Below are 24,966 nucleotides of genomic sequence, written 5' to 3' on the forward strand. Positions count from 1 at the left end.
TACCTTCATCGACTTCCCTTTCCTATAAGCTCTAGGTGTAGCACGAAGACTTTCTAACGGATGTTTTTGTCGCGCTATGCTGCCGAGCTACGCCAGAGAAACACCTTGAAACGTTAGGGAGTGACTACTATGAAAATCAGCGCATCTACATAATTAAAACTTTACAAGGACCCTGGATAAAATTTTTAAAATGTAGACCAAAGTTTGCAGACGTTTGTGTTCACAACATTGATTTCAATAGTCTTCGTCAAACGATATTTTAGAACGAAAGCCGACCGATTTTAAGTTGAAAGATGTTAACTACTATATAAGAGCTCATTATGGATGACCGCGTAGCTTCAGTTTTCCGACTAGTTCGACTGTCCACTACGTTAGGGTAGTAGCACACTAAGTGTGTTCGACTGTCTTGGGAAAGCTTTTGCTTCATCACTTTGAGTGTTCTTGCGAAGGACAAAGCCTCACCTGGTAAATATATGTGCCTACGTATTCACATTTGTAAGAGAAGCCGTAACGTGTAGGTGATATTTAAACTTGGTTGGTAGGTTATAATCAATGTGATTCACTCCAAGGGACTAGTTTTGTATAGGGCCGCTAACTTTAGGAAATGTCAAACCGGGAGACTTGGGTGTTGAAGGATGAAGGATGAAGTGTGAAAATTAAAATTTACATTTCAGACGCTATTGTATAGTTTCGCAAATGCACAACAGATATTTGAATGTAAGCCCAAGCGATACATAAACGTATACGGAGAGCAGATGCTATGAAAATAAAATAAAATCTAATACATGGGTTTTGAAATCTTAGAATTTCCATAGTCAATTGACATGATATTTGTAAAAACAGTAATCTGGGTGCAATCCAAAATTGCATTTAATGCATATACATTTTTTTACACTTGCCACAGTTTTTGCATCGACGCTGAGTTTTTGAGTAATTCGACCCCATCGTACCTAGTCTCGTTTTCTCGTTTCCTTTTTCGTGCTGAAACTGAACGAAATTCTATTGGTTTTGAAAGTATACCTCTTGTGAGACGTCTTATGAATCCGATAAAAGTTATTTGTGGATATGCTTTTCGAAAAAACATCCATAAGTTTACATTTGCATCATTTAGGCAAAATCTGACAATGGCCCAATACCATTTCCTTGACCTAATTCGAGTTCGGTAAGCTGCCCTTTGCTGGTCGAAGAGATCGACGCCACCCATTCCGAAATTATACTCCTTGATGATGACTGGTTGATTTACGTCTAGTCTGCGTTTTTGCGTTTTTCCTTTGCGCCGAAGTCCCCGACTATGAGGTGTTTGTATTGCTCACATCATTCAAAAACTGTAATTAATCCACTTCTGAATTGGCAATTTTTATTTCGCATGCTCTTTTTAGAAACCCACGACCCAAACAGCCCAGTGTACCTTCTTCGTCTTCATGGGCGTCATCGCAATCGGATAACTCGTGTTCTTCAGGTGGGAATAAAGTCCCACCGAGTGAATTGGCATTATTGATGTTTTCTATAAAGTCTGCATCGTAATCTTCATTCAGATCGTCCCGCCATCCAATTATCTCCTCAGTTGTTGCTTGTCTACAAACAGATATGAGTTTCCAGAAAGCTAAAACTGGGCTAACGTTTACGTATGATAAAGCATACATAATAATCTACAAACAACTAAAACACTTTCCAAGGCAAATTTTTCACCGCATTTTGGCCCTAATCGGTAGCCTGTGGCTTAAACTTTTAATTTGTGCAGTTTTTAAGTTATGTAATTTTGTTGCTTAGTTTTTATGAATATATAAAACTCACGTGCGTGCCATTATTCACTTTTCCGCATAAATTGGCACGAAAAACGTAAACAAGAGAGCTTTAAATGACAACTTAAAAGCTTTTCTTTAAAAATATGTCTTTTATCTCACTCACCCTGCAAATAGAAACAGCTTTTATGTGATCCCGGATTTTTGAAAAATTAAAAAAAACGCCCTCTTTGCGTATGATATATCATACTTTGTCATTAATGGGTTAAGTATGAGATAAGAATAATTTCATAGAAGAGTTTATGTCCCTAGAACCTACTAAAGGATTGTGCATCACTGATTTCGCATATTCCTTCAGCCAATCGCTATATAAAATTTTTTTGAAAATCGGCACCTTTTTTGGGTAATTTGCTTTTTTCTAACAACTTGAGGACAATTTGACAACATGTTCGCTTTGGGTAATTGTATTTGAATTCATTGTTCATTATTATCATTTATAAAGCAATTGGCCAGCCGATTGCATGCTACGCGTCCCCGATATGGTCGCCAAGCCTAAAGACTACTCACTGGAAGAAGCTACAGGCCTGCCAAAATACTGCCTCCCAAAACACCATCTACATAATGAGGCGAGAATACTCCCCATCAAGGAGAGAAATGAAATGCTAACCAAACAGTTCCTGTTCAATACCCAGAAACTTGGGCATCCCAGTAGACATCTGATTGATGAGCCAACGCCCCCAGGAGCTTAAGGAGTCATCTCCGTAAGCATTATGAGGAAATACGGCACCTGAGAACACAGCCGTATGAAGCCAAAAAACACAAGCAGGTCCTCAGTGAACTCCACAAACAGGCGTCGGACCTCTATGCCAGGAATTGCCCGGTGAATCCTGTACTCAAAGAACGATACCCTAAACTTGCAGACGAGGAACGCACACTCCCTAGGGAAACGCGAGTCACTCTAGCTCAACTTCGATCTGGATACTGTAACAGGTTAAACTCTTACCTATCCATAATCAACCCCGACATACAAAACATACATATGTCCTGCTTGTAACCTGTCCCCACATGACACCAACCATCTCTTCAACTGTATTGTGGAACCAATGCCTCTAACACCCCCCTCTCATTATGGTCCACCCCTGGTGAAACAGCAAGTTTCCTTGGACTCCCGTTAGAGGATATTGATTACAATTTGTGATCGGTCATACCTATTGGATGGAGCGAAGCACTGTTACAACAACAAAAACAAACTCACTTTATTTGCTGAACTATAAAATAGCGCATGAAATCCTAATTTGGATATTCACACCATCATTCAACCCCCAAGTCTCCCGGTTTGACATTTCCTAAAGTTGGCTCCCTATCCCCAACTAGTCCCTTGGAGTGAATCACATTGATTATAGGCTATCAATCAAGTTTAAATATCACCTACACGTTACGGCTCCTCTTATAAATGTGAATACGTAGGCACATATACATATTTACCAGGTGAGGCTTTGTCCTTCGCAAGAACACTCAAAGTGGTGAAGCAAAAGCTATCTCAAGACAGTCGAATAAATTACTGGGTGTGCTAATACCCTAACGTAGGGGATAGTCGAACTAGTCTGAAAACTGAAGGCGGTTATCCATAATGAGCTCTGATATAATAAGGCCGGAAACGAAGACTTGAAATCAATGTATCGAACACAAGAAGTCTGCAAATTTTGGTCTACATTTTAAAACTTTTATACACGTTCCTTGTAAAGTTTAAATTATTTGGGTGCGCCAATGGTTATACGATTTTCACCCATGAGTTACGCAATGATATCCACTTCGACCACTTATGATTTCGAGAGCGGCATCCTTGGCCGAATAGTTACACCCTAACGTTTCAAGGTGTTTTTTTGGTGTAACTCGGAAGCATAGCGCGACAAAAGCATCCGTCAGAAAGCCTGCGGAGCTACACCTAGAACTTCTAGGAAAGTGACGTCAACGAAGGTATAAGTTCGATGTCGGAGTCCTATGGCTTCTGTGCTGGCATATGGTATAAGGGCCAGGATGCGTGATAGCGACTGGGGATCGGGATTGCTACTGTTCGCACGTCGGGAATGGTAGCTCCCAGAAACAGCCGAAAAAACTGAAGGCGCCCTTTGGCGCGATCAACAATAAGCCAGCATTGATGGTAATTGCTAAAACTGTGCCACGATGTGATAGCAACTTTAAGTCGCCTTCGTACGTGACCAGCATGTAGACATATTCATTCATTCCACAATATGATTAAAATAAATCGTACCGGCGACGGGTATTAGAGTTAGCCCAGAACATCTCATTCGGTGAAACTACGCTACAAAAGTGTGACCATTTTAAGAATTTCTCCCTCTCTCCACAAGGAGCTACTCCCGTAATTTTCTGAACGATACGCGAGATTTTGAGGCAAAAGCCGCGGATCTTTCCGAAATGGCCGAAACGTCGATTTCCTTAAATACATATAAACAAAACCTTTCTAAATATTATTATTTTTTTTAATTTTCGCTTTACAAGCCTCCTAGATAGTCAACCGCAAGTTAATGATATTGTTACAGATCGTCAAACATACCATTGACGTCAGAAGTATGTTTCCGTATTCATTAGTTTGTGGACAATGTGATACACTAAAGTCTATGCGACTGCCCTGCCTCGCGGCTCTGGGACTGGGTCCTTTCTGCCTCTTGAAAGCAGGCTTGTCGCCTTCCGCCGAACGTTGCCTTTCGAACGTTGCAGTTCGTGGTAAATCATGTTGAGACAACTTCTGTTGTTTTAGTGTTGTCTATATTGTTATCATACAGGGTTAAAGGGCATATTGTTGTTTATCAGCATTTTGTTTGTAACCAATAATTCTGCATATATGTATGCAGTGTATTTATGTATTACAGGTTTACGCCGGTCACTTAATCAGCGGCGGCGTGGCCGGCGCGCCGACAAAGGGATCGGCGTAAACCTGTAATACATAAATACACTGCATACATATATGCAGAATTATTGTTTACAAACAAAATGCTGATAAACAACAATATGCCCTTTAACCCTGTATGATAACAATATAGACAACACTAAAACAACAGAAGTTGTCTCAACATGATTTACCACGAACTGCAACGTTCGAAAGGCAACGTTCGGCGGAAGGCGACAAGCCTGCTTTCAAGAGGCAGAAAGGACCCAGTCCCAGAGCCGCGAGGCAGGGCAGTCGCATAGACAAGACAAGTAAGCCCAAAGCTGTAAGACAGATGGGCCCCAATAGCGAGGTAGCAAATACCTCGAAAGCTGCGAGTCAGAGGGAAGTTCGAACTACGGAAGTAGGAAATAAGCCAAAGGGAGATAACGCTAAAACTCCGGCCTTCTCGGAGGTCCTAAAGGGATTTAAAGCTAAGACTCCGGCTTTCTCGGAGGTGCCAAAGGGAGTTAACACTAAGACGGCTTTTCCCGAGAAGATGAGTGATGTGGCAAAGCAGTCACTGGTGTTGCGCTGGTTGATCGTAGCAGTCCTTTCGGACAGATGACTACTGAAAGGTGGAGATCTGTAGAAAGGGAACTTATTAGCTTAATGATTAAGATGATGCGGGAACAACCAAGTAAGCCCCTTCCAACCTTTGGGGGGGGGGGGGGGGGGGGGTGGTATAATGGTGTGAAGATGATAGCGTGCGACAACATTGCGAGCTTGCGGTGGCTGGAGGAAGTGGTTCCAAACTTCCAAAGGCAAGGCACGAACGCGCGGTTTGAGGTAGTGGATAAAGCGCAAATCCCCACGGTACCAAAAGTTAAGGTATGGATACCATGCGTGATGAAGTCGGAGGATACACTGCGACTTCTGCAGAATCAGAATCCGAACATACCGATACAGAATTGGAAGGTACTTACTGTATCTTGGCCTATGAAGGAAGGTCAGTTCTACATCTTCCAAATAAACTAGCAGGAGGAGGATATATTGTACACGCAGCTAGGAAAAATGTCCTTTGGTACAGGCAAAATTTATATGCGACTCAGGAAAAGAAGTCCCGAGGATAAAAATCCTAACACGCTGGAAGTGGGCGAAGTCGAAAAGCACCTCAAAAGCCTAAGGAAAAAATACAGGTGGAGGTAACCGACGTCACCACGAAGGCGTTAGAAGAGGACCAACAGTCAGATAGTGCTGTGAGTCGCACAGAGGAACACCCGGCACAACAGTTACAAGAGGCTGAACGGGGCTTCGAACACTCTAAACCACAAGGGCAAGGGGAGGACGACGAAGGTGCTGGAGGGGGACAAACAGCCCAACGGTGCTGCGAGTCCAACAGATAAACCTCCAACACAGTAAAGTGGCGTCGAGTGAACTCCTAACCCTTGAGGAGGGTTCGTTTAACGTGGCCCTGATCCAGGAGCCGTGGCTCTCATCGGGAGGAAAGGTTTCTGGACTCAGCGCGCGCGGATTTGGCGTTTACTATGCGCAAACGGAAGCACGAGTGCGAGCTGTAGTGATGGTAAGGAAACAGCTGCATTCATATATGCTGCCTAATTACACTACTGAGGACCTCGTTGTTGTTGTAGCGATAAGGTTGCTCCCCGAAGGATTTCGGGAGTGTTATCGATGTGATGGTCCTTTGCCGGATACGGATACGGTACGCTCCGGTAATACAGCACCATTAAGGTGCTAGCCCGACCATATCGGGAACGATTTATGGGGCCACATCAAACCTTCAGGCCATCCCTCCATCCCCACCCCCAAGTTCCATGAGGAGCTTGGGGTCGACAGAGCCTCGTCTGTTAGTGAAACAGGATTCGCCACGGATAGGTGAGGCTGACAATTGGGTTTGGAGAAGCTATATATTGCGCTGGCAACATGAAGGGTTGCGCTACACAGCCCCTTTAATCTGGTATTTTAGTCGCTTCTTACGACAGGCATACCTACCGCGGGTATATTCTGACCCCCTAAACCGCTGGGGAGTGAGGACCTCGTAGTGGTGGCCGTTGAGCAAAGGAATAAGCAGGCACTTATCCTGGCATCCTGCTACGTGGCCCATGCTGCGGAGGTTCCACCGATGGAGTGCAAGAGGCTAGTACAGGACGAAAGGCGCAAAGGGCGGTTGGTCATAGGCGCGGATGCAAATGCGCACCAAAATGCGTGGGAAGGATCAGATACGAACGAGAGATAGCCAACAGGGGAAATGTCCCTAAATACATTGGTCCAACATCCAGCAATGTTTTGGATATTACACTGAGCTCCGAACGTGATATATCAAGGTATGATTGGATGGTTCTTGATAGACCATCCTTCTCCGACCATGCGTATATCAGCTTCAGCATCCCCCTAAAGAGGGTAGAGAAGGGAGGAACCGTTAGAAACCCTAGGTCAACAAACTTTACTAAATTCCAGAAACAGGCAGAAACGAAACTGGGACAACCCAAAGAGGTTGCCAATGTGGAAGAACTGGAGGAGTCTAATGAATTCCTAACTAGGACGCTTATGACTGCGTATAACAAAGCTTGCCCTCTTAGAAGATTCAGAGGAAAAGCAAAGCCGCCATGGTGGAGCAATGAGCTGAGTCTTCTAAGAAGACAGGTAAAGGAAATGTTTAAGCTAGCAAAGACCGCGTAAAGCGAAGCGTATCGGGACGAGTACAGGGATCTACTGAAGATCTACAAGCGTGATTTTTCCAGGGCGAAGAGAATCTCATGGAAAAGTTTCTGTACGGACATAGAGTGCTTCAGCGAAACAGCACGGTTGAGAAAAGTCCTAGCAAGGGGAAATATAGTCCAGGGACTAATAAAGAAAGAGAACGGGGAATGGTCACGTAATAGTGAGGAATCCCCTGAGGTGCTTCGCGATACACATTTCCCATCGGGATACGTTTCGTGGAATGGCTTAAAATAATGGGTGCATAAGAGTGAACCTTTACCGCACTCTTGGAGAACTGCTCGTGTAGCTTTCCTACCAAAGACGGGAAAGATCGGTTACTTGTATGCCAAAGATTATAGACCCATTAGCTTAATATCATTTTTGCTCTCTGAAAAGCTGCTCTCCACAACACAATATGTGTACACCAAAGGCAAGTCGGTAGACATCGCATTGCATAGGGTGGTAATAAGCGTAGAGAAAGCCCTTGAATATAAGGAATATGCTCTAGGAATCTTCTTAGACATTGCCGGGGTTTTCAGTAATGTCTCTAAGTGGGCGATTATGGATGGTTTTAATCACATTAAAGTACATCCAGCCTTAACGAAATGGATCGGCTGCATGTTAAATTGCAAGAAGAATACATCACAATGGGGATTGTACGAGGCCACGAAATCAGTGGACAGGGGAGCGAGGCAGGGAGGGGTGCTAGCACCTCTGCTGTGGACGCTGGTCATCAACCAACTGCTCAGTCGATTTGATGAGGGACCCGTAAAACTTACGGCTTACCCTGAAGACGTTGCAATTGTAATAAGTGGAAAGTGCCTTCCAACGATTAGCTCTTTGATGGATCGGGCGCTTCGGGATATTCATACCTGGGCATCAAATGTCAGGTTGAAAGTCAACGCCAATAAGACGGATATGGTCTTGTTTACAAAGAGTCCAAGGTCCCAAATTGGATCAGGCCTTATCGTTCACAAGACGAACAGACTACCTGATTCCCTATCTGCGCTTCGAGGGTGATTTAAGGCCACAATAGAGGTGGACGGTTGGCGCAAGGGTGCTCAAATGGCGGACGAGGCGATACCTGTGTACACAGTTGGTTCCAAAGTAGTGGAAGGAGTAGGGTCTGCGGTATACTGTGCTGCTCCGGAAATAAAGAGATCCTACAGGCTGCCGGATTACTGTAGCGTTTTCCAAGCGGAAATAGTAGCCGTAACCAAAGCAGTAGAAACCCTGGAAGAGAATATCCTAAGCTGCAATCGTGCAAACTTTTATATTGACGGTCAAGCAGAAATTAAGTCAATAATCTCACATACCACAGCATCTAAATGCGTGTTAGAGTGTAAGCAGTTCCTGGAGAGAATTGGGACAGGGATAAGCATACATCTATATTGGGTCCTAGGGCATATGGGAATAGATGGGAATGAAAAAGCGGATGAATTAGCTAAAAAGGGCGCATCCCTTGAAGCTTGCTCCGTAGACGTCCCAATTAGACTGGGCGAAATTAAGCGAAGGCGAGAGGTGCACATGTTCGACAAAGCAGGAAAGGCGTGGGTTCAAGCGCGGGGCTGTAAAGTGTCGAAGATTATGTGCAGGTCTTAAAACCTTATACTAACAAAGTTGCTTCTATCATTAAAAAGAGAGGACTGAAGACTCACGACGGGTATTCTGACTGGACACTGCCTTCTGACGTCACATGCCTTTAACCCTATACACATAACCTTGTAAGCTGCCCTTTTAAACATAACCATTCATCATTTCGACGAGCTATTATTCGCGATATATAAAATCGGGTGAAAATATATATTTCTGAAAGTTTTAACACTCAGTTATATTAACCAAGTATATCTTAAGTAGAACACACAATAAATTTAATTTTTTGTTAGTATATTTATTATAATCTACGTTTTTATAAACCGCTCTCTTTTGAGACCACTGTGAGATAACATACTTATAAAATCTAAAAAAAAAACCAACAAAAACAGCCTCTTCTTTGGCGATATTTAACTATATTCTATTATTAATACGAAAAAAAATATTCATTGCAAATTTTTTGAAGCACATTGTGTGCAACAGTCGATTTTGTGTTCACCACAAATTGCAACATTGCATTTCGAGCATGATGACTTTGTCATACGTCTCTTTTTATATGAGCAGAGATTACAGATTCTTTTCTTATTGGAATTGGGTACTTCTACTGGCTGAAACTCATTGCTGGTTGATGGCAGACTTTCATCGTGACCTTTGAGCTCATTTCCTTTTAATACATGTAGAATATTGTCTTTTACATTCCGTGGCATTGTGCGACACTCTAATCGGGTTTTGAGCCAAGGTTCTACAAGTTTTGAATGTAGCTGCTCCATGAACTCACGCCGGGTAATTATTGATTGTCCGAGTACAGAAGCCTTATGGCAATAAAGTATGTAGCTGTTGATACAAGATATATTTAACATACCATAAAAGACACACATTGACCATCGATTGGTTTTTCTGTTGCATGACATTACTGAGCACATTTCGAACGTGTCTACTCCACCTTTAGTACTATTATAAAACTCGACCATAGACGGCTTTTTTGTTTCCGGATTCACCGATCCCTCTTCATCGCAACATGATAATAGGTAAACCATTTTAGAGGGTTTAGGTTTGTATGACTGTAGAGTAAGTGGGCCATCGTAACAAAACATCGATGTATTGATATTTCTCAACCGATTATTTTTCATTTCTTCTGAGATTTCTTTTTTGTTTGCTCGCAATGTTCCTACAATTGTGAACTTATAAGGCTGCTGAAGTAGCTGTTTCGCTAGTGGTATTGACGTAAACCAGTTATCAATGGTAACATTTCTGTTTGAGCCATGTATACTACGAGTAAGTTCTTTGACGAAATACTCTCATAAAGGCAGCCCTCCAGTATCTGTTTCTTTTCCAAGATATGGCATAGTATCAATCATATATCTAGTGCCACTGTCACACATAATAATAAATTTAACGCCATATTTTGCCGGCTTATTCGAAAAATACATCCGAAATTTACATCTCCCACGAAATGCTAATAATTGCTCATCAATTTTGACATTTGTTCCAGGCATATAGTTTTGACGGCACTGAGCCATGAGTAATTCCCAAATGTTTCTTATGGGTATAAAAGGATCTTTTGTTTGCTTTTGTAATCGTAAGATTTTATCCTCAAAATGTGGACACCGAAGAAGAAAGTCGCATCTCTTTTTACTCATGCACGATATATATCTAGTCCCAGAATACTCTATATTGAACAATTCGTTGAGTGTCAAATAATTATCTTTCAACTAGTGATTGTATCGCCGCTATTTGCAAATCGCTTATAGCTATAGCTATTGCAATCCAAAAATATTAGTGATTGGCAATTTTCCTTCATTCGATTCTTTTGAATGGCAATCACCTCTGGCAGAATATCGCCAATAGCGATTGGCGATTTTCCTTTAGCATGAAATTCTAATACTAATATTGATAGCGGGGATGCAATCATCGATAGTGAAATATCGTTCATCACTACTCATCTGTGTGCTTTGCTTTCCGACTGAGTAAAAAAGTTTATTGGCGACAAAAAGGAATAATTTTCTCGAAAATTGGAAAAAATATACTTTTAAAAAAGTTTGCCAGCTATTATCGAAAAATGGGGATAGTTGTCTTAAGAACTGCACAACGAAAAAAATTTTTCGTCAACAGATAGTGGTAAATAAGGGCGAAAAAAGTATGCTTTTTGTGCAGAGAAATTGTGGAAACGGCGAACGGAACAAAGCAAAATTGTGCAACAAAAATTTCGACGACGAAGTGATGTGCAATAATTGCAAAAAATGGTTTTGCAATGGGCGTGTAAGCACATCTGGATCCCAAATTGTTAAACTTTCGGTGAGGGCTAAACATAGGGAAGTCACCCTACATTCTGAAGGTCCACTTCGAGAAACAGTACTAAAATTTTACTCGTGTGGCGTACGTAATGTACATGAATTGTGATCAAGAACAATGGAAGCACTTATAACTGATCGTTCGTTTTTGCCGTGGTTGGTTAAGGTGCCTACCGAGCAAGAGCAGAAGCGTGCACGACAAATATCAGCAGCACAAATAAACAAATTAGAGGAATTATGGAAGGAAAATATCGATGCAACATTTCAGGATTTAGAGAAGCCAGGTATAGACACTGAACCACCACAAGTGCTATTGCGTTATGAAGATGGTTATCAATACGAGATAGTTTTTGGTCCACTTGTGCGCCTTGAAACAGAATACGATAAAAATTTAAAAGGATCGCAAACACAGGAGGGTATAGAAATAAGATGGGACGTTGGCCTAAACAAAGAAACAATAGCATTTTTTCGCTTGCTAAAACTGATTCGGACATGAAACTAATGCATGTGTGATTCATAAGTTAATACTTCTAGTCTGTAGCCGTTAAGAGTTTTATAAAATTTGTGTTTTTGATGGAAAAATAAAAGAATTATAGAAACATATATCACTCGTCTTAATGTAAACAGATTAACTCAAATTTAAGTTTTTTGGGAGAATGCAACTCAAGCTTTGTCATATGGTTTGTATATGTTTGAATTCTCCGGCTAATTTCTAGGGCACTGAAGTGGGTGGCTAATTTTCTGCTAAAGAATATTTTTATAATAGTTTGAAGAATTTGCTATATTTTTCCTCTGTATTTTTCATTAAAAATTGATTCACTTTACTATACAAATATTATGCAGCCAAATACAACGTTCAGATTAAATTCATACATCGGTGTAGTATAATAAAGTAAATAAATCATGTTTTTATGGTGTTACATATACAGATTTATTTCGGGTTGATTCATCTCACATTTAAAAATCAAAGCATTTTCAATTAGCAAAATTTATAAAACAAAGATGCATAGCTAGTTTCATCTCATTGAGTGTAATACGAGACTGAACATATTAGAATTTCACATTACATCAGTTTACTATAAAAGGTACATATTTTCGTCTTTTTATTCCAATTTTGGTTCATATATTCTGTATACTAAATTAAATTAATGTATAACATTCAATCTACTCCGGTAAACAAACTTAAACATTCAATTTTTATATCAAAGTATACAAATAATTGCAGATTCACTTATCAAAGATAAATGAAAGCGATCGCCATAGCTGTAAAAAATAGCCATATCTATATTCACTGATAGCTCAAAATCGCTGTATCGCCCATCATATATTCTGTATAGAATCGCTTGTTAAAATAAAGCGATCGCTATAGCTATAAAAAATAGCCGTGATTCAAAAATAGCCATATCTATTTTCACTGATAGCTCAAAATAGCCATATCGTCCATCACTACTTTCAACGCTGCAGTTAATACTACAATACCAATCAGAGCTCTTATCTCAAATTTGCTAGTTTCACTCTGTGAAAATTTAGCTGGCTCATAGTTTTCTTTCCTGATTGTAATCTCCGAGTTTGTCCACTTCACAATTTCTTCTAACATTTGATCAGTCATAAAATGCTCAAATAATGCAAGTGGATAAGTTATATTTTTGATAGAACGGGCAGGTCTTCTAGCAACACGTACAATATTAATTGAAGATGTTCTTTTTGAGCTACTCTCTTTACTTGTAGCCCAACTATGTCGTGAGCGACTACCAATGTTACTTCCTGAAAAGCTTACAATACATGGATTGTTGTTTGAAAGTTGAACTGAAGGAGAACGCGACTCTAGTGAACGGTTCAGCGAAACAAGAGAAGATTGATCTTGTGTATTTAGGGAGTTATCCACACTATCAGAATAATCGTCTACGTGATCGCTTTCTACATCATCAAGCTCCACATTATCTTCAAGTTTGCTGCCAGACGAGTCATCCAACACACTGGCATCTTCCTCCTCCAATAAGAATCGAAGAATAGATTCCTCAGAAAACACTCCTCTTGACGGCATTAAAAAAACTACACCAAATAAAAATATTAAACTGTCACAAAATCTACACAATTGTAAAAAAAAGTACACAAATACTAACCATTCGTCGAAATGACGTACAATTTCTCGGAATATCAAAAAACTACCCAACTACGCGCCTCACACGTACGCTTCTCTAGAGAGCTCAATGAATACTGAGTTGACAAGTAAAGGTATGGCGACCATCCTGCATATTAAAAAGTTATAACGATATTTCTATCTTCTGGTCGACGATTCGACGAAGGTTAGGTGTATAGGGTTAAATTAGGCTTGGTCAGTTATAGCAGATATAGGAAGTGCGGGCTGGAGGAGGAAACGATCGAGCACGTTCTGTGCCCTTGCCCTGCGCTTGCCAGGCTAAGACTCCAGCTATTAGGAGTAATACAGCTGTCAGATCTAGAAGCAGCAAGTGGCTTAAATTCTAGGAAGCTTCTAGTATTTGCCAAGAGGACGGAGTTATTTTATAACATAGGTCCTGGTTTTTGATAGGGTTTTTCAGTTTGGTCGTTAAAACAAACTTCTGGTAACACTACGGACTTATTCAGTCTATGTGAGTTTCTCATGGACCGGCCAGTTCAACCTAACCTAACCTGCTACGAACTGCAACGAACAATATTATAACAATATAGATAGAAATGCACTATCACTAAGCCAAACAATAACTATCTACTAGTAAACAGATAACGACCGACGCATCTTGTAATGTATGTGGGATTAACGTGCGCGACTAACTTGACAAGTAGATACCGATCCTTACGAATGCAACCCTTACACATGCAAAGTAGAACGCACTGAACACCGCCAATTTACTTTGACAAGTCGAAAGAAGGACGATCAAAGTCATTGTTAATAAAACCGCCATCAAGCGAAGTTGTCTAAAAACTGTTTCATGTAAAACCGTGTTGTGAGCCAATTAAATATATTTAAACTAATGTAATTTTGATCATGTAAAATCAAACAAATTTGTGAACATTAAAATGTCGAAGAACTACAAGCTGCGTTTTAATTAAAGGTCCCACAAAGTGGTGTCAAAAGTGGCACGAGTCCATAAGAACTCTCAAAGATCTGATTATATAAATATGCACATTTTAAATTTTTTGGCTTGACGTATGTACACATACATATTTGTATGTGCAAAGTGGAAGCTCATAAAAAATCGCCAAAATCCACAAATCTGAGAATCCTAACGGTAAAATAAATTTACACTGGAAACAGCGGCACAGTTATAAGTTCACCAACATTTATAACCGCAGTAGCTACAAAAAACGCCAGCAGCAGAGGCGGCAACGTCAAACAGCATCGGGCACAGGCGAGTGTTAGCACAACAGCAAAGCAAACAATAGCAGAAGTAACAACAACATATATATCCAGCAGACGGTAACGAGTGACGAAATAAATGCAAAGAATTTTACTGTATGTATGTACTTTGAATTTTATATATATTTGGAAATGCCGTACTGTTTTGCTTATACGTATGTGAGTCAAAGGCAAAGAAATAAAATTTTGTTGTTATTATTGGAAACTATTTGAAGCATTGCAGTACACTAGCGAGCACAATTTTAGCGTAAGTATTTGATAGAGTATTTAGAATATTTCGTGCAACAAAATCTGTCCATACTTTAATAATTGCGATATAGTAGAGTGCGTAAGATTATCATTACATACAATTTAAAGATTTTAAACTATTCAAATTTCTTACAAAACGTATATGTATAAATTTTAATAATTTTGATTTTCCAATAAACTGTAAGACATGGACCGCGACGAAATACTTAGATTAACCTTAGATAGTTTGAAGGAAAAGCTGACTGAATTAGGGTTGTCGACGAACGGGCGTAAAGCCACATTACAAGACAGACTTTTAGAGCACTTCGGCCTGAATGTTAGCGATGGTCCGGAATCAGATGATAATGATACTCTAAGTCAACATAGTGTGCGTGAGGTCGTAGTTGAAAGATCGATGTTCACTCTTCGCGGCATCGAAGATTCAATGACGTCATTCACCGGGTCTGGTCAACCAAGTTTCGAATAATGGTTAGAGGATTTCCAAAATAACGCAGAAGCTGTCAGGTGGAATGAATTACAGAAATTTATTTATGCGAAACAACTTCTTAAAGGGGCTGCCAAAATTTTCATCCGTAGCCAAGCTGGAATAAGCAACTGGAGTTCATTAAAACTCGCTTTGCGTCGAGAGTTTGGAGCCACCTTATCGTCCATCGGGGTGCATCGTATTCTACGAAACCGCCGGAACCAGGCCGGCGAGGACCTGTGAAAATATCTGTACGTACTAATGGAGATCGGCAAGCCAATAAGCCTCGACGACTCAAATCTTATCGAGTATTTCATCGAGGGTGCACAAGATTCTCGCACCAACAAGAGCAACCTTTATCAAGCGAAAACCATCGACGAGTTAAAAAAGCAGATCAAGGTATACGAGAAGATCCATTCGAGCAAACCCTAGACTGCGAGTGGGAATTATGTAAAACCAACATCTTCAAACAGGGATTCACATAATCCACCACAACTAGGAAAGGGTGTTATAATTGCGGCGATCAATCTCACTTTGCCAGAAATTGCCCAAGCAAGCGGGTGAATTGTTTTATGTGTGGCAAGGAGGGATGCGGAGGCACGGCGAAAGAGATGAAAACTGAGAAAAGCTCAGCGAACATGATGGCAATTAGACAGAGTGGTCTAATTTTTAAAGATGTATTTTTCAGCGAATCTAATCAAAGAATTTCAGCACTCGTCGACACTGGGTCGGACCTGTGCCTAATGCGTCACGACACCCTGTCCTCAAACACGTTGACCTTATTGTAACAGAAGATGGAGCCATGTTTAGAGAGAAGATGATAGAAGATGCACACAAACGTAAGGCAGTGGCCGGTAATTACGAAGGTGTTGGGCAAGTCGAGCAAAGTTCGGGCGAAAGTACAGCGGCGCGCAAGGCAGAGGCTGATGATTGCGCAAGTGCTCGTCCCGTTGATTCGATTGCAGACGATGTGAATGCGGTCTATGAGGCAATAAAAAATGCAGTTAGGAAACTTAAAGAGAAAGAGTTTTCTAAGGCTCCATGTAAGAGTGAGGAGATGCGAGACGGTGTCCGTGGACATAGTGGAAGTGCACAGACTTCGAGCGAGATGAGTACATGTGAACGAGAAGTGGAGCAGGTGAAACAGTGTGAAGGTAGTTCGCCTGGGAAAATCGACGAGCTGCAAGGGGAGTTCGAAGACTTATGTTTGGTAGCGGACAAAGAGCTAGACAGCGGGTATGAGATTGATCTATCGCATTTAAATGCGACATTAGCAAGGGAGGTACGGAGCTTAGTAGCAGCCTACAAGCCAGCTAAGAACTCGGTATCGCCAGTAGCGAAGAAAATCCTTCTGACGGACGACGTGCCGGTGTACGAATGACCAAGGAGAATGTCATATGCAGATCGACAAGTGGTAGATAATCAAGTAGCAGCATGGTTAGATGAAGGGATCATACGACCTAGCAACTCCAATTATGCATCACTAGTTGTTCTCGTAGCGAAAAAAGATGGAAGCAAACGATTCTGTTGCGACTACCGATGTCTCAATGAAAAGATCATCCGCGATAACTTCCCGATGCCTATGATTGATGATGTCATCGAACAGCTCCTGGGAGCCAATATATTCTCTACGCTTGATCTCACGAACGGGTTCTTTCATGTGCGTGTTGAGGAAGACTCGAGGAAATACACATCCTTCGTAACGCATGGTGTCCAGTTCGAGTTCATGTATGTACCGTTTGGTATATCCAATTCACCGGCAGTGTTCTCGAGGTTCGTGGCTGCAGTCTTGAAATATCTGGTGCGCAGGGGAACAGTCATGGTGTACATGGATGACATGATTATTCCCTCCAAGGATGAAGTCGAGGGCATCCGGAAACTGAGACAGGTGTTGGAGGTTGCTGAGCTGAACGGTTTGCAAGTGAAATGGAGGAAATGCCAATTCCTGAGGAGGAATGTCGAATTCCTCGAATACATCATTACCAACAATACCATACGGCCCTCTGAAGCAAAGACTAGCGCGATTAGGAACTTTCCAGTGCCAAGTGATAAGAAGTCCTTACAACATTTCCTTGGCCTTACATCCTACTTTCGAAGATTCGTCGATAACTACGCGGTAATCGCAAAACCCCTATCCGACTTACTCCGAAGGGATGTTAAGTTCGCGTTACAGGATGAGCAACTAGCGACATTCCAGCAATTAAAAGCAGCCCTTACATCTTCACCGGTATTGAAACTGTATAATCCACGAGCGATCACTGAGGTGCACACTGATGCGAGTATGGTAGGTCATGGCGCAGTGCTTCTGCAGAAGGACGTTGAGGACCAGGACTTCCACCCAATCTAGTTTATGAGTCGGAAGACGAAGCCCTCTGAAGAAAAGCTGCACTCCTATGAGTTGGAGGTATTGGCCGTAGTCGAAGCATTGAGAAAATGGCGAGTATACTTGTTGGGAATAAGCTTCAAAATCGTAACGGACTGCAATGCATTTACTATGACGCTCAAGAAAAAAGATGTCTCTCTTCGAGTTTCGCGCTGGGCAATGTTCCAACAGGACTTTAACTATGAGACCGAGCACCGGAGTGGATTAAAAATGCGACATGTAGATGCTTTGAGCAGGGTCTCCTGTCTGATGCTGGAGGATTCACTCAGTCATCGACTGAAACAGGCCCAGCTCCGGGACGACTGGATACGAGCGGTTCGGAAGGTTCTAGAAAAGGATGAGTACGAGGACTACTACGTACATCAAGGTGTCCTATGTAAAGATCCGGTGAAGGAGTTAATCTTAGTCCCATCACTGATGGAAGATGAGATCATTCGTATGGCGCACAAACAGGGGCACTTTTCCATCAAGAAAACCCAAGAGGCGTTGGACAAGTCTTTCTACATCCCTCACTCGACCCCGAAGGTAGCCAAAGTAGTGCGAGGTTGTGTGGAGTGTCTTATCATGGATGCTGAGGCTGGGAGGAAGGAGGGTTATTTGAATGCCATCCCTAAGGAGGACATGCCTTTGAGCACCTTTCACCTAGATCATGTCGGACCAATGGAGACCACCAAAAAAGCTTATAATTACATACTAGTGGTGGTAGATGCTTTCTCGAAGTTTGTTTGGCTATATCCCACGAAGGACACAGGTGCAGATGCTGTAATCGACCGTATGAAAAAGCAAGCGTCAGTATTTGGAAACCCTAGGCGGGTGATAACAGACCGAGGATCAGCTTTCACTTCGCATCTCTTTAAGGATTACTGTCAAAGTGAGGGGATTGAGCATCTCTTGATCGCTACTGGTGTTCCGAGGGGCAACGGACAGGTTGAAAGGATGCACCGGATAGTCGTACCCATGATAGCGAAGCTGAGCCATGAAGCCCCGGGAAACTGGTACACGCATGTCAACCGCGTCCAGCAATTCATCAACAGTGTCGCACCTCGCAGTACAAAGGTATCGCCGTTTAAAATATTGACTGGTGTGGAGATGCGAATCCAAGGGAGTCCCCCATTGCAAGAGCTACTCGAGGACGAGCACGTACCCGAGTTAGACGCGGAGAGAGAGGAAGTGCGTCGTCAAGCGCGAGACAATATTGCTGTAATACAGGAGGAAAACCGTAAGACTTTCAATAAGCACCGCCAAGCCGAGAGGGCGTATATGATCGACGAGCTGGTAGCAATCAAGCGAACGCAGTACGGATCAGGTCTAAAGCTGAAGGCCAAATATCTGGGGCCCTACAAGATTGTGAAGACCATGAGGCGAGGGCGTTATACCTTTGAGAAAGTTGGAGATCCCGAAGGCCCGAACCGCACTATCACCGTTGCTGACCACGTGAAAAAATGGGATCCATCATCCGAGGTCGAATGATAGCGCAGGATGGCCGAATGTGGGATTAACGTGCGCGACTAACTTGACAAGTAGATACCGAGCCTTACGAATGCAACCCTTACGCATGCAGAGTGGAACGCACTGAACACCGCCAATTTACTTTGACAAGACGAACGAAGGACGATCAAAATCATTGTTAATAAAACCGCCATCAAGCGAAGTTGTCTAAAAACTGTTTCATGTAAAACAGTGTTGTGAGCCAACTAAATATATTTAAACTAATGTAATTTTGATCATGTACAATCAAACAAATTTGTGAACATTAAAATGTCGAAGAACTACAAGCTGCGTTTTAATTAATGGTCCCACATGTATCCAAACTGAATGCATGCAGATCTGCGCGCATAACACGCGCTGTTCTAAGTTGTTTAGTCTGTAACTAAGAATTGGCTGACACCGCGTATTCCTCTACTCCAACATTTTCACACGCTTTCAGCAAGTGCATTGAAGCAGTTTATGAATGTGTACGCGTACGCTTGGCTGCATGACTTTTGTTAGAATTAGAGTAAATATGTATATGTTTATGTAGTAACTAAGTAGCGCATAAGAATCATGTATAAATAGGCTGAAGTTTTTATTAATAAAGAAGATTCGGTATAGGACACTCGGTGGTGCCACTTCCTTAAATAATCTTGTTTGAACATTTGGGGTATTCGGCACTTAATGGTGCCTCTACCAAAATAAATGATTTAATTTATTATACATTGAACATTTAGGGTATTCGGCACTTAATGGCGCCTCTACCCAAATAAATCATTTAATTTATTATACTTTGAACATTTAGGGTATTCGGCACCTAATGGTGCCTCTACCCAAATAAATAATTTAATTTATTCTACATGGCGATCCTGCCAATTAATTTATTCTACACTTCTGCCACTTTACAATCGCCACCAATAAAGGACATCAACATTACCAGAGAGCGACGGTTTCGAAAAGTAAGGTGGTAATTTATGTAGACGTGCCCAGTTCCTGAGAGTGACGGAATCAAAACCCAATGGGGAAAAAATAGAGCCTACATATTAAGCAAAAGCGCTCACAGTACACAACACATTTACTCTCATTGAAAGGACATAATGCAAGGTTTCTTATAGAACATCCATTAACATAATAACAGACAGAAAATAACAGCGGCATACGAAATGGAATAATAGCGGCATACGAAGTGGAATAGTACTGAGGAAGGACACAAATGAAGATAACAAGCTGATTCACATACGCTGAGGAAGATAACCGGCAACAGGAACAACAGAAACATACAACAAAGTTTAGGCATTATTGTTAAGTAAAATAACCATACAAATATTATGGCAACTTAACGGATGCCTATTGACGAGCAAAAGTTATATTTTTGCTGTAAATTTTTTTTCTAATTTTTGAATTATGATCCCAGAAGAGGACATACAAAATCAAAGCCAGTTTGACCAAGTATTTAATAAATTAGTTAGATTAAGTTTAAATTTGCAATTTTGATATCTATCTTTTGACAATGGGAGGCCAAGAATCGAAAGTCACTAATCCAAATGCTAACGTGGTAAACACAGTCCAAATAATAGACCACGCTGTAGCCTTGGAAACCATAAAGATGTATCTTCTAGCTATTGCCATTATTGGCGCTGTGAACTTATTTTTGAAATGTTATTCAATACATAACAAAATTTTGAAAAAGATGTATCAGAGTCGTGCTGACGGCATAGATAAAATATAGAAACCAAATTTTTTTCTCTCTTTACCTCAATGGGTAAATGGGAAACTATTTTCAACACAGTTGTGGAAGAAAAAACTTTGGCCGAAAAGGCTTATAAATGCATTAATAAAAATTCAAGCATAAGAAATGAAACTGTGTTGAAGGATCTCACGGTAACATTACAGTCATTGAATAATATAGGCAAAGCTATATAAGAGGTAAACAGCCTATTAATAGACAATCATCAGCTGGAAGCACATCAAATATTTTCCAGTGTTAGGGATAAATTAGTATCATCACTAGCAAGATATAATATAGAGGTAACCGTCCCAATCACATTTAAGGCTGGTTGCGACTTCGCCTATATTTTAGGCACCTAAACTAATATTCCACTGGAACTTTCCAGCACTGCAATATATTTGGAAAAAGGTGTCAAAACTGTACGAGTTGATTTGAAAACCTAAATTGTTAATTTCTGCTAAGAAAGTAATAACAATATGGGAAATTTGGTATTTTTGATGCGTTTTCACGCTTAAAAAGAACAGAGGTCAATTAGGGTCCGCGGTAAGTACCTATCCCAAGATAACAGTTCAAGAAAATGCAGTGGCTCCGTTTTATAAGGCTTTTTTCGGACTTAGTGGAGCACGTGCACAATGACCTTTTCCACAATCTCGAATTCAACACTGTGATGTTGGCACGCCTCCAATAACTTCTTTAGGCCAATTAGTGCATTTGGCTGCCAAATATGTTCAGATTGCGGTCCATATTTGAGAAGGATCCAATTCTTGTGTCGCCAACATCAGCTTCAACAAAATTGAGCTCACCATCACGTACAATCGATCGGACCTTAATCGCAGCAGCGATCATCGCTCTATGATTTATGAATTATTTTAATTGAATGGACAAGAACCATTTTTTTCCATATATGTGTAATATTGAAAAATCAATGTATTTGTTTTTGAAATTTGACATTTGAATTTAGGTTGAAAAGTATACTCATAAAAATTCTAAATTTTTATTTTGCACTGCCTTACCGGCAGTTTCCAGTGATTTAGGTTTTTTCTCTATTTGGGTAGAAATTTAGGTCAACTCGCACACAGCCTAAAAACGTAATAGAAACAGACTTTAGTACCCTTTTGGAATCTCGATCAAATTTAGAGTACACTCCGAAAATTGTAACCCAACACAAAAATTTCCAAACAGAAGATTTGCAAACTAAAAAGATGGCGCAAACAACAGTAGAATTTTTATACTCAGTTGAGCAGAGCTCACAGAGTATATTAAGTTTGATTGGATAACGGTTGGTTGTACAGATATAAAGGAATCGAGATAGATATAGACTTCCATATATCAAAATCATCAGGATCGAAAAAAAATTTGATTGAGCCATGTCCGTCCGTCCGTCCGTCCGTTAATACGATAACTTGAGTAAATTTTGAGGTATCTTGAGGAAATTTGGTATGTAAGTTCCTGATCACTCATCTCAGATCGCTATTTAAAATGAATGATATCTGACTATAACCACGCCCACTTTTTCGATATCGAAAATTTCGAAAAACCGAAAAAGTGCGATAATTCATTACCAAAGACAGATAAAGCGATGAGACTTGGTAGGTGGGTTGAACTTCTGACGCAGAATAGAAAATTTTGGACAATGGGCGTGGCTACGCCCACTTTTAAAAGAAGGTAATTTGAAATTTTGGCAAGCTTTAATTTGGCAGTCGTTGAAGATATCATGATCAAATTTGGCAGGAACGTTACTTCTTTACAGTATATAAGCAAATTATGTCAACATTCAACTCCAGTAATGATATGGTGCAACAAAATACAAAAATAAAAGATAATTTCAAAATGGGCGTGGCTCCGCCCTTTTTCAATTAATTTGTCTAGGATACTTTTAATGCCATAAGTCGAACAAAAATTTACCAATCCTTTTGAAATTTGGTAGGGGCATAGATTTTATGACGTTAACGGTTTTCTAAGAAATTGGGCGAAATCGGTTGAAGCCACGCCCAGTTTTTATACACAGTCGTCCGTCTGTCCTTCCGCATGGCCCTTAACACGATAACTTGAGCAAAAATCGACATATCTTTACTGAACTTAGTTCGCGTACTTATCTCAACTCACTTTATCTTGGTATAAAAAATTAACGAAATCCGACTATGACGACGCCCACTTTTTTGATATCGAAAATTACGAAAAATGAAAAAAATGCCATAATTTTATACCAAATACGAAAAAAGGAATGAGACACGGTATTTGGATTGGTTTATTGACGCGAAATATAACTTTAGAAAAAACTTTGTAAAATGGTTGTCACACCTACCATATTAAGTAGAAAAAAATGAAAAAGTTCTGCAGGGCGAAATAAAAAACCCTTGAAATCTTGGCAGGTATTACATATATAAATAAATTAGCGGTATCCAACAGATGATGTTCTGGGTCACCCTGGTCCACATTTTGGTCGATATCTGGAAAAACGCCTTCACATATACAACTGCCACCACTTTAAAACTTTCATTAATACCTTTAATTTGATACCAATATAGCACAAACACATTATAGAGTCACCCCTGGCCCACCTTTATGGCGATATCTCGAAAAGGCGTCCACCTATAGAACTAAGCCCCAGGCCTTTTTAAAATACTCATTAACACCTTTCGTTTGATACCCATATCGTACAAACATATTCTAGAGTCACCCCTGGTTTACCTTTATGGCGATATCTCGAAAAAGCGACCACCTATAGAACGAAGACCCACTCCCTTTTAAAAATACTCATTAACACCTTTCATTTGATACCCATAACCTACAAACAAAGTATAAGTTGCGATACCTCGAAAAGGCGTCCACCTATAGAACTAAGGCCCACTGCCTTTTAATATACTCATTAACACCTTTCTTTTGATACCAATATTGTACAAATGTATTCTAGAGTCACCCCTGGTCCACCTTTATGGCGATATCTCTGAAAAGGCGACCACCTATACAGCTACCACCACTCCCTTTTAAAACCCTCATTAATGCCTTTAATTTGATACCCATATCGTACAAACAAATTCTGGGGTCACCCCTGGTCCACCTCTATGGCGATATCTTGAAACGGCGTCCACCTATGGCACTAAGGATTACTCCCTTTTAAAATACTCATTAACACCTTTCATTTGATACCCATATCGTGCAAACAAATTCTAGAGTCAACCCTGATCCACCTTAATGGCGATATCCCTAAATGGCGTCCACCTATAGAACTATGGCCCACTCCCTCATAAAATACTCTTTGGTGCCTTTCATTTGATAGACATGTCATACAAACACATTCCAGGGTTTCCCTCGGTTCATTTTCCTACATGGTTATTTTCCCTTATGTTGTCACCATAGCTCTCAACTGAGTATGTAATGTTCGGTTACAACCGAACTTAACCTTCCTTACTTGTTAAAAACAGCTTCGTCAATTCTGCCCGAGTTTGATGGTAAGCCTGAAAAATGACATAGTTTGTTAGACGCATTAGATATCCTAGAACAAATTAAGGATACTCATGAGACCATAGCAGTCTCCATTATAAAAACTAAGCTGATGGGAACAGGTGGAAACCTTTTGAGCACTGAAAATTCAATACTAACAATAAAGCGAAAGTTGAGTTCAGCAATTAAAGGTGAATCTGTACAGGTTTTGACAGCAAAACTCTTAAACGTCCAACAGCGCAGTAAAACAGCTAACCACTACACTGCAGAAATCGAAAAATTAACAAAATCATTGGAGGGTGCTTACATATCTGATGGTCTTGCACCTGATTTGGCAACCAAATATGCCACACAATCAGCTGTAAAGGCTATGTGTAAGAACTCGGCTAACGAAAGAGTTAAATTGATAATGCAAGCAGGAACGTTCACTTCTATGAACGAGGCTATTTCAAAATTTACGAATAGCTGTGCTGAAGTGACGGGTAACTCAAATACAGTGTTACGTCTGACGCGCTCTCAAGGTAATTACCGGGGTCACTTCCGAAGAAGCTACGAAAATAATAATTATCGAGGTAACCAAAACCGAAGATATTATAATAATTCTAACCGGTATAA

Source organism: Eurosta solidaginis, chromosome 2 (genome assembly GCF_040869045.1).
Source record: "Eurosta solidaginis isolate ZX-2024a chromosome 2, ASM4086904v1, whole genome shotgun sequence".
Taxonomy (NCBI): domain Eukaryota; kingdom Metazoa; phylum Arthropoda; class Insecta; order Diptera; family Tephritidae; genus Eurosta; species Eurosta solidaginis.